This window comes from Bactrocera latifrons, unplaced genomic scaffold (genome assembly GCF_001853355.1).
Source record: "Bactrocera latifrons isolate USDA-ARS-PBARC rearing strain unplaced genomic scaffold, ASM185335v1 scaffold_241, whole genome shotgun sequence".
NCBI lineage: Eukaryota > Metazoa > Arthropoda > Insecta > Diptera > Tephritidae > Bactrocera > Bactrocera latifrons.
Window position 1 is genome coordinate 154,838 of NW_017535975.1, and position 12,378 is coordinate 167,215.

The 12,378-nt window shown below is 37.7% G+C and overlaps 1 protein-coding gene across 3 annotated transcripts in view; it reads left to right on the forward strand.

The window, feature by feature from the left end:
- Positions 1–12,378, forward strand: part of LOC108969146 (neuropeptide Y receptor) — a 229,298-nt gene that overhangs the window by 145,115 nt on the left and 71,805 nt on the right. The gene's annotated exons all lie outside the window — the stretch shown is intronic.

Here is a 12,378-nt window from a genome sequence, read left to right on the forward strand (position 1 = left end):
ACATGTACCAAATATGGGTGAAATCGGTTCACAACCACGCCTGAAATCTCGATTATCACTTTATCATGCGAGAGTATAAAATGTTCGGTGACACCCTTAGCCTTTCCTTACTTGTTTCTGCTACTTTTTATAATGATTTTCGTTTTTCTAATAAACATTATGTGTGTGAGTAAGTTGTATATAATATTTACAAAATTTCTGATAAAACATTCCCATGAATACTTAAGAAATATCCAAATTAATGCAATCTGCCCTTCCTTTCTTTGCCGAATAATGATTTCCATCTCTCCACATGATGTTAAAGCATTCATGTTCATCAAAATGTGATGTTTTAATGAAACTTGATAGGCAAGTTTTCTTAAAATCTTTAGCTTAGCGCTGAGTTATAATGGAATTGGTCTAAACCTCTTCTCACTATTATAGCTATTTTCGATCTCCTGGTTGACTTTTTCCACATTATCTCAATGTAATATAGCTTCATTCGTGGTAATAGATATCACTAATTTCAAGATGTTTGTAATATAGTTTTATCTGACGCGAACTAGAATATAGGAATAAAACAACATAAGTCGGGAAGATACCAAATTTGGTTTGAATTTATTCAAGATTTCAGCGAACAACGAAAGTTTAATTATTTTGCAAAATTTATTGAATATAAAGGTTTGCAAGCATCTGCGGGAAATTCGCCTACTTTGATTCCTACGTGTTGCAAAAGCATAAAATGTTAGGTTACACTCGATCCTTGTTTGTTTCTGGTAATAATATCGGGTCAACCCCTGCTGCCTTAATACCGCATATAACACTGACGACATTTTATTTCCCCCGCTGTGTACTATGGAAGTGAGGAAAGTATAAAATGTTCACTAACACCCTAATTGATCCCTTTTTTACTTGTATTAATAACATCTAAAGCGCAGATTCCAGGCAATTACAACAATAACTCTATAATTAATTGCAATATGACTCTGTTAAATGTTTTGCTTCTGTTAAATGTCTCAATTCATATTATTAAAATATGCTCAATGCGCAATTTTCGCACCGCAATTCGCCGCCTTTCTGCACGTTTGCATCACGATCAACCAACGGTACATCGCCTATGCTAGCGCATTTATGGCAAACAAGGCGAAACTAAAGATGCACATGGAAAATTGAAATGAAAAAAAAAAAACATCCAAATGGCAAGACAGTATGGAATGCAAGCGCCGCAACAGATGCAATATTTATTGCGCTGATTCGCGAAGTGCCGTTAGTTCCGCTGTGGGATTTCCTATATAATGAACTTCTCATCACCGGCGCATCGCCAACAACCAACAAATAATATTTATTGCAAGCAATTTTCGGTACACCGACTGGGTTGCAGTTGTTGGTATTTGCTGCAACTGTTTTGCTTGCATTTTTTTTTTGTTTTTTTTGTGTTTTTTTGTTGCAACGAGCTTGTTGTGCGCAATTTCATTGCTAATTGCTTTTAAATGTATTCACTTCGCTTTTATTGCCGCAATTGAGCATAAAATTAAGCCAAATAACCAGCCTGAGGATGCTGCAAGCCGGCGGACGGGTGACAAAGGAGAGAAATGAAAAAAATAATAATCGAAAAAATATATCTGTATGCATACATACATATGTACATTTGCATATATTTAGTTATGTGAGTAGTTGTTGCCTTACAGTTGTGCGCTAAAACCAACAAATGATTGTTGTTGTTGGAATTGCTGCTTTCAATTGCTTACTCTGCTGTTATTGTTATGTTGTGGTTGCTTTGTTATTATTTGCATACCGTGGTTCTTGTTGCTGTTGTGGCTCATTGTGCCACCGCTGCTTGGTTGGTACATACATATATACAAGTATTTTCCACAACTGAATTTCTTGCATATAAACACATGTCTTCACACAGACGCTCATCCATATATGTATGTATTTATTTTTTATTCGGTTTTTATAAGTAAATATTGCAAGTAAGGCTGACACTGTGCTACCTCTGTATACCAAAACTGAGGGCACCGAGTTTTACATTTTGACAGCCAATGTGATTGAAACTGTGGTGGCTCGAATGCATACATATACTTTTCTTCATTGCCTCGCGTGTCGCTTAGTAGATGGGGCACAAAACTGCTGATATCTTTCCCTATGCATTCAGTTAGTGGTACCTTGTTCTTCCCTTAACACCCCCGCCGACATTGCGTTGCATTTTCCGCATTTTATTTAAACACTTTTTTGCAAGTGAAAGTGTTTACAAGTAAATATTTCTCACGAAACTTTTATCAGAGTAAAAAAAACTACTCTGTTGTTGTTGCGTTGAATGGAAAGATCTAAAGTTACCATTTGCAGCTGTTCCCAGTAAATTATCGTCTTATTTTAGCAGGCTAGTGCGTGACCTTGCGCGCTGAAAGCGCAGAAGAAATAAACATTTCCACAGAAATTGATTCAGTCATTGTGCCAGCCAGCCTATGATGTTAAGTTTTTCCCAAAACCTTAGAGTACTTTTTTTCTTTACAGAAAGGAGGGTTGCCTTTAAATTTCGGAGATAATAAAAACAAATATTAATTATCGAAAATCGCATGATAGCTCACATTGTCGTGAGGACTGTTTTCGGCGACTGCTTTTCGTGATTTTTTCAAACACAACTGGTAAACAAACGGTTATGTACCACTCAGAATTTACTGTTCTATACCCGGTATTAGTGCTTCGAACAATTTTTCTATATTCTGCTCGTCTGGAAACATCCATACAGTATACAGGTATTTATTTTCGGGTGCATATGTGTAAATCCACAATGCATAACCCGTTACGATGTTATGAGCGTGTTTGCGATGTTCACTTTCGTGCTTTTTATTAAAGATTCTATTATAGAATCGACACAAGTCACGATAGACAAATTATGTGAGATTAAACGTGAAAAAATTCCAAACAAACTTAATTCCTATTTTTACCCAAGATTAGTATTTTAAATTGCAGTTAGGTGAGATGGCTTATCGATGATCGCACGTGCACTGGTATATGTAGTCCTTTGCTAATCCATAGAAAATAAGAACTCTTGTGTTTAGATTAGCAAAACGCTCAGTGGCCAATACAAATTTGCATAGGCGCTCAATTTCAACTCCCGCCAGTTCGGCGGGACAGTCAAGAAGGATGTGTTCAGTTGTTTCAATCTCATCTTCTTCCAAACAGCATCTGCAAACGGCGTCTGGTAAGATTCCCACCCTTACAGCATGGACGCCAATAGGGCAATGAAATGTTAATAGCCCATTAACTAGAGAGAGGCTAGTCTTACTAATGGCAAAAAGATCACTAGACCTCCTGCGATCAGTCTTTTGCCAAAAGGCTTTTGCGACAGCGCAAGTACCGATGGTGGCCCAGCGCTGGTCAAACTTCGGCGAAGCACAGCTATCTAGTAGTACAACACATGAGGATATGGAAACACCAACTCGCTCCCATTCCTGCCTTTCTTTGCTAGCTCATCAGCTTTACAATTTCCTGTGATTCCGCTATGGCCCGGCACCCATATCAATCTTATCACAACGACACTCGATGCTATTGATTGCGAGGTCAGACACTCATCGAACGCACTGTAAATGAGTTCAAGGCTAGTATCAAAGCTCTGCTATCTGGGAGAATGGTTACTTCTCTGAAGGAGACTACACTCTGGAACAACAGCTCTACTGCTACATTAATAGCTGCAACCTCGGCTTGGAAGACACTGCAGGTCTGAAACTGGAGTTGATAGAGAGCTCTTAACAGTAAACTCCAACCCTACCCCCAAGCTTTGACCCATCCGTAAAGAAGCTCACTGCCCCTCTCCTTCAACGGCTCGTTCCCACCCATACATAGCTCCATCGTCGGTATATGGACAGAGAAAGAACCGGCAGAGATTGGTTTGGCGAGTAAACAACGCAAATACAAGTATTTGATTAAGTTTGCATGAGATGGCTTTATTTTGATTGTGGTGTAATTTCTCGTCATGAATTTTTATAATATCAATAGAATGTAGATTTACAGCACTCTAAAGTGGTCGAGGAGGTTGCTTCCGTAAATATTTGTTAGTATTGTCCGTTGATACAATAAAGAAATGTTAAACTTAAACATTAAGCTTGGTATTTTGCAACTCGTTCTACATATTAAAAATAATATCAGGAGTAGAGATCTCGTGATCATAAGTTGTAATGAATGTATAAGACTTTCATATATTCACGGCAGGTAAAAACTAAGCATCGGAAACAGTTGCCACAACTCTGTTATGAGGAAAGGTTCTTAGACCATACTGTTATGCAAATTGTATCTTTAATTGACCACCCAGAACTTTCGAATCCACTTGAACTCGATCATTTTTTTCAACCCCCAGAGTTTTTCAGTAACATTTGAATTTTTTTTTTCGTAATTGCAAGTCCTTATAGGCAAGCTTTTAGATTAGTTTTTTGCGACTCCTATTTAATGATACCACAGTTCCTCTTACTTATTTCAATGCTTTCTTTGTACATTATAGTATAAGTCCAATAGGCGAGAAAGTAAAGAAAGACTTCATATTCTAGTTAACTGACCTTCTCTTTTCTTCGCTTGGCTATTTATCAACGGATAATGAATTCCTTTTCTGCCAGTCAAAATGTCACCCACGTCATATGAACAACCCGAGCTATTAGCACGGTGGGCGCTCTACTAAAAGTCAATACACTCCGCTGGCGCATAAACACCCACTAATTTGTATGTGCTCTTGTGAAGTTGGGTGCGCCGGCAGTGGTTCGACGCAGCACCACGTGCGCCCAAAGGCCGCAGCCGCAGCCGCGCAGCCATTAGTACCGCTAATGTGAATGCGGTTTGCGTTGGTAGCGCGTTATTCAAGCAACATGGTGCGAATACTCAAACATACTTGCACACCCACATGGCTACATCCGCGTGCGGAATGTAGCACACTTGTTGCAGATTAGCTGGCGAAAAGCCATTTGGGCGCATTCACACGCACGCGCCAGGGGTAAGCGCAACACCGCATTAGCAATGTGACAGACAGACGAGCAGGCCGTTAGCTTTTTGGTACAAGTCTAATTAGATATTTTGAGCAAAATGTGAGCGCGTTGCGTCGGCGGCGTTGCAACAATTAATAGTAGCGTGTGCAACATGCAAATGTGCGCTACGAGCAGATGGCAGACAGGAAGACGAATGTGAGACTGAGTTTGAGTCACAAAAATAATCGCCATAACAACAAAAACAACAGCGCGACAATACCCACGTCAACTTGATGGTCTCTTCGGGGCATTCGCACAGCAACAGCTCAGCTGGCTTGTCCGCCTTGCCGAGCCACCCACCTTATCGGGTCCGCCTGCTGTTGCCTCATCGATTGCATAATGCGCAAATTCCAGCGAAGCAGCTGTGCAAATAAAGCGCTTCCTCTGCCGTGCCGTCATCAGGAAACCGAAACACAACCAAACCATCCAAGTTGGATGAGCGGTTGTATAAAAATCGAATAAGGAAGAAATCAAATCACTGTCTAACCCATTTAAAATTGTTAACTATGTTGCCAAACTTTGTCGCTGCTCCGTAGGTTCGCAAGCAAGCTAAGCATCTTTGATTGCCTTTTGCCTTCAAACGACCAGCAGGTCCGTACCTTCGCCGGCTATTGTCTGGCCCGCTAAATGGCGAATGTCTTGGCCATGTTGCACGTCTGCACGTTTTCCCTGGCTAATGCAGGCCAATGCGGTGTTGTAAGCGCATTTCCTATTCGTTTACAGTGACTCAATTGAAAATGACATGAAAACATAAATTGTTGTTGGCGTTCAAAAAGTGCTGAGAAGAGCGGGATCGGAAATCTGGCGTGTGTGCTTATGTGTTAATATATATGTTCGATGGTTTAAAAATATCCTGAAACCTTCAATTGCTGCCTCTAGTCGCCTCAACTGGTATTTTGTGTGTTTTCTTTTCGCTATTTTCGCGTTTGTGCTGTGAATACGGAAGAGTGCCAAAAATTGCAAACTTAACCGAAAAGAGTCCAACTCGACGGCGACCAAAGCAAAATTTGCAAAGTGCCAGACAACGTGTCCACGACAATGCAATCACACTGCCTGCTAGCAGTTTTCCTTTTTTATGGTATTTATTGTTTTTGTTGTGTTAATGTTTTCGACATGCAACGGCACTCAAATTGGCACTGCAAGGTCTGCAAGGTTAGCATTCGTATTGGCTCTGTGGAGGCTATGACCATTTAGCAGCAGCTGCCACAACAGGCAATGGCATTTGCTTAGTCACATATTCAATTTAGTGCTATTTCTTGGTTTACATTTTGGGGTAAAAAAAAGAGTTAGTTTCTTTTAAAGGCATATATATGCTCCCTTTTGTGTTGTAAGTGAGATAAACTCGTTTTATAACCTCTGCATAAACATATGTATGTATAAATAATTGAACTCTGCTCTGTTTTGCATAATCCTAATTGAATATTGAAAACAAAAAAAAAAAAAAAAGTATTTGATTGAATTTTGTAGCGCCAAGTTTTTATAATGCTTTTTTCAAAATTCATGCAACGAATAAACAATTAGTTTCTCCTCTGTTTTTTCTATATCTTTTATAACTTCCTATATTTGAATTTAAAGATCGCTAAGAGTATAAAAAATATATCTGCAGTAGTTTGTTACATAGAATTAAGTACAGTTAAGGATATAGCGAAGAGGATCGTAATTCTAAGAATCTTTTGCGAGAATTCTTGATCTAACGTAACAAAGAAATAAATTAACTGATATATTCGACAATAAATCAGTCAGAGAGGCGTGCATAAGAACATTTCATAGAGAGAGCCTAGAACGTTACTAATTTCATCCATTGTAGGATATAAATCCACATTGAGACCAGTGAGACCGAATCTTAAGTATAAGTATATAAGTAGAGGCATAAGTATAAGTATAAGTAACTTCCCCACTCAAACAAAAAGGAGCTTCATCACTGAATAAAAACTTTTTTTTTTTTACAAATCGTATTCGGTGTCCATCTCGCTTTGGGCCCCTTCAGAACCACCTAACCGCTATGTTATATACTGAGAAATGTATCTTAGCGATGTTAAATGGACGATTTTTGAATAACATACTGTAATTTTTGTACCAAAGTTAAAAAAACAAAACGTTCCAAAAATTGTCTCAGGTTTGAGATATGTTGTGATATACCGATTGACTTTGTTACTTCTATATCGCTTAGTAAGCCTACATATAATTGTAATCGGCCCGAAAGCGAACAGTAAGCATAACATAATTTGATAACAAAAACAAATATCTTCAATCTACACACACATATAAAAAAAGTAGTTTTGGTACCAAAACCTAATTCTTAAGAAGACAATTATACTCGATATAATTGTTGCTTAGGACCATCTACTATATGTATATAACCTAAGTCGCGAGTTGCTGTGAAGGCACATACTTGTAGCAACGGGATCTCATTGTGTATTCCAGATAATTCTGACTTATTTCCAGAACATATTGCTATTAAATCTAGATTCTAATCAAATTTAATTCATTATTTTTCTAATAAGTAGATTGCATTTATTATCTGTATCCCGAGCTGTATAGTCACGCTTTATGCCGATCAAAATTATCTTTATGAGCTGCTACCTTACGGATAAACTTTTTTCTGGGACTTTTAATATCAACACTGGGGGAGGTATCGACAGTGAGGTTGCAGATTCGCATCCTAAACGATTGAGATAACGCGGGGCTTAGTGAACAGCTAGAAGCTATGTGAGCTTAGTTATTAGTTTCTTATGCATTCACCTTATAATCTGGATGTGGCACTAGTGATTACTTTCTGTTCCTATCTATGGCGAATTACTTTGCTCGCTTTAGAAGCATATGAACTGCCCCAGATTTTTTTATGAATTGAGACGATATCAACGAGTTTTCGAAAAAAATGTTGCAAAAGGATTCACCGAAATAGCATAGCTTTAACTATGCTAAATAAAACCTTAAATTTAATACAGAAGTAATGGATTCTTCTACTATATCCCTTTATGTATGTATGGTATATAGGTACACTCAGTTTCTTGGGTTTTTGAACAATGAAACCCCAATTATGGATTTTCGCTAGCGTAAGTAATAACCCACCTAAATTATCCGGACATGCGTTCTTAGCGGCTGAGGCACGTTTTCAAAATTTTTTGTTACCGATTTCATAAGATAGTTGTTCGGAAAGGATTAAGAAAGATGCGTAATCCATATTTTTGTAATATAAGCCTTGTAATCCAATAAAGAGAACGTTCGAAAAAGCACAGCCATTGAATGTTCCCACAAGTAACGCCTACACGATATGATAATTGATCACATGACCAGTAATTTTGGCGTTAACATGATAAGATGTTATTTTGATTTACTGTAACTAAAATGCGAGCGAGCGTAATAACGTCTGGTGAATGTGTCAACAAATGACAAGCTCAATCGCCCAGAGTGGTGCACATTAAGGTCAACGCAGGTAACAGGTATCTGAAAAGAGAATATTTTATATACGTACATATGTATGTATAAGTTTATCATATATCTACTGTTTTAAAATAACCCATTAGGCATTTTAAGGGTTCGCAAACATAAACTGGTAAACAATTTATAATTTAACAAAAAAGTCACAGTCACAGTAACAAAAAGGTACGCTCTCTATTATAAGAGTGAAGGTGATGTTAAGAATTCAGAGAAGAAATTTAAAAAGTCAGGTTGAGTGAAATTTTGCTCATATAGCTCTACGGAATTACATTTTTACCATTGCGGTAAAATTTTCGGTGGGTGGTGGTGCCGAGCCTAATCGTATTTCTCTGTGTTTATAACTGAGGGTAGGTGTGGATAGTAAGGTGCTGCTGGAGGAGAAATATAAGGAGCATTTTTTATAAATGCGTCAAAACTTATTTTCGGGAATTAGCCTGAGTCTTCAAAGTCAAAAGTTTTCCATTTAATTTGTCTGTTTTTAACGTAGTACTATGTCTTCTGCTCTGGAGTATAGTCGACTTCTAATCTGCAGAACTCTGACTTAACCTATTCCTCAATTTAAGGACTCCCAATTCCTAGCAAGTCGATCTTATCATGGAATATCATGGAGTAGTTCAAACGACAGCGAGGCTAAGTATTCCTTCACTAATCTCGAGCGCACGGTCAGGAAACTGCTTATTTCAATTAATTATTTTTCAGAGAGATAGCTCTTGTAATCTGTATCTTGAGCTGTATTGTCGTGTTATATGGAGTTAGAAAGGCAAGATTATGCACTAACAAAACTTCAAAGCCTGTTTTATGATGATGGATTGACTCAGTATTGTTTGAACACGCGAAAAAAGAAAGACAAGGGGACAATAGAAATGCGCCAATGCTCCAAAAAGCTGCTCATTTTTGGAATCTATCACTAACGCACTACTATAGCATATAACTGCCATTCAAACTGACTGATCTAAACTAAGTTTTCGTACGGAAACTTTTCTTTTCAAGCATATCAGATTTCCTGCTGGCAGTTCTTTTGATATTTAATATATTTTTTATTATGGCGCTATAATTTGGGAGTTGTTAACTTTTTCAGCACCCACATAGTCACTCAATGACGAGCAGACTTGTTTGGCAGGTAGACTTGTTGGAAGCCCTTAATCCTGCGTCTTATTTGTCAATTTTTTTCGTTGGCTGTCAAAAGTGTCACATTTCAACGATGTGAGACATAAATCTTTTGGGGCAATGTGCGCGCAAAAAATAAGTTCATAAACAGTATGTATAAATTAAAGTTGAATTTTTCGGAAAATGAAAGTTGACATGGTGTTAGTAAATTAACAAAAATATATCATCAATAAAACTAAGTGCCAATGCCTGTTGCATATTGTTTAAATATTCAGTGAAAGGATTAACTCATTTGCTAAACGCAGCGATTACATAAGCTCGCATAATAAATAAATAAAATACATTTTAACACTATGCATAGATATATATAAAATTGCGTAGCATGACCCCGCTACCGTGTATATATAAACATACATATAGGTATATTACCAGGTTGCCAGCGAAGCATTTCCAATTCGTTGTTGCAAGCGCCGAGCATGCAAATAACCTATTAGCTAATCGCTCATCCTGTTTTTTGGGACTTTTTGTTCGCTCAACGGTTCTTGTTATGCCATTTGTTGTGTCTGTGAAAATTCGAATGTGATTTATGCAATGTGCCATTGCGGCTGCCGCTTTTTTTCGGCTTTGCTGGGTGGAAAACACGCGGCATAAACGACATAAGTAAGTGCTTATGTAAGTGAACGTATGAATGTGTGAATTGGTGATTCCTCTTCATTTGATTTTTTATCAGTGATTAGCCCCCACAAAGACTTTCAACCAATGTTACATAATCGCCAGCATACACTTTCGTACATACTTGCAAGGAAGCTACCTGCCACTGGTGGTGTCATGTTGCAACCGAGTTCAACTTGTCCCAAGCAAATACTTAACACAATGTATGGCAATGTGTGTGTGAATATAAGCAATGTGCGCAATCACACACTCGCAGTTATGTGGAGATATTATTTATACTTATTTATTTCATTCGCCTTTGCCATTTTTGCATCTGCCTCGATTAATCGCCGATGCGTCTTCGCATTGCAATAAACGGCCTTCTGCAACTTCATTTCGCCTCATCTGCCGTTACGGTCATTGCTTGCGATCTGCTCGTTTTTGTATCGTTGGTGTTTATTACTTATGACATAAACATGGTCACATTGCAGGCGTCCTTTCACAAAAACAAATACAACAATTACAACTACTGGCCAAATGAACGGCAAAATCAAAACGACATCCGCGTCCGAGATATCAGTTCAATTCCAACTTGCATAATGCTTTGCTAAAGCGACATTGCTCACATAATAAATATTTGTAGGGATTTATATTTATAAATACAAGTGAAATTTAAATATTAGCTTATTGGATTTTATTTTAATTTATTAACAAATTTAAGTATTACAATATTAAATTAATAGTCACATTTCAATGTTTGCTTAATGACTAACTCACTCTTGCTTAATAACTGCTACAGAAGGTCATCTCGATTATTTCACTTCTAACGTATAAGACGTATAAGAGCGTATTAGAGATTGATTTATTGTTTGAGTAAGTGTAGCAATGTCACTTACAATTATACATTTCGTAAAAATTTTCTCATTAGCGCTATAAACATTTCATAGAATCATTGTACTACTTACGCGGTAGTAGCCAAGTTAACAACAACGTGCCAGTCGTTTCTTCGTTTTGCAATTTGGCGCCAATTCGAGATACCATGTTCTTCTTCACCTGATCTCTACAACGGAGTGGTGGACTTCCTCTGCTTCTTCTTCGCCACGTGTTTGAATAGCTCAGCCGGCAATCCTTCGGCGCACTTACGGGTAATTGTTATTGGAACTTCTACATGGTCGGGCAATGGAACGTCCGCTCCATCGTCCACGCTTGGGGATTCTCCTGGGGTTGTGCTTTCACTGCCATGAAGCAGGCTGGAGAAGTCTTCCTTGCATAATTTTAATATGCTCTAGTGACGGATGCAATCACTAGATCACTTTTGGGGGTACAAGATTATGCCATACACAAATACAAACACGTTCTTTACCAGAAAATGATTTTGATCGTTCAGTTTGTTTGACAACTATATGCTATAGTAATCCGTTATTTAGCTCTGACAAATGAACAGTTTCTGATAAATACCTGAAAAACTGAGGGACTCGTTGCGTATATACAAACAGACGGACATAGCTAAATCGACTCAGCTGATCATTTAGATATTTATTTTATAAGTCCTCTGATCCCTTCTTCGTTGAAAACTTAATATACCTTGTTCAGGGTGTATACTAATAAATAAATGTCAACAATTGATACTTAAATTTTATTTTCTCTGGATATTCTTTTCATACTCTACTCTACTAGTCAAAGCTGACTAGTAAGGGCTAACCTTTTCTGAGATTTGGTTGAAGCAAAATATATAGGTATCGTTTCTAATTAATTACGCCACTAGAATTGTATCCGTATGTCTTGATATTAGATCGTTTGCTTCAAAAATAAATGAACATTTTCAGCAAACGGAGAGCAAAACATTGAAAAATACTAAGTGTTATTTAAAGAGGTCGAGGCAACTCAAAGCGAAATCGATCTTAAAACTCGCAAAAATATCGTGTGATAAAATCGACAAAGTCAGCAAAGGCAAACATTAACACTTTCGATTTTGACAGCTTTCTCTGGAGACATTTTTTCAATAGTAGTGTTTCGCCGTTACGAAATTTTAAAGTTTGAATTTTTTCGAAAAGACATGATGAAAGTCTTATATAAACAAGTAAGGAAGCGCTAAGTTCGGGTGTCACCGAACATTTTATACTCTCGCATGATAAAGTGATAATCGAGATTTCAGGCGTGGTTGTGAACCGATTTCACCCATATTTGG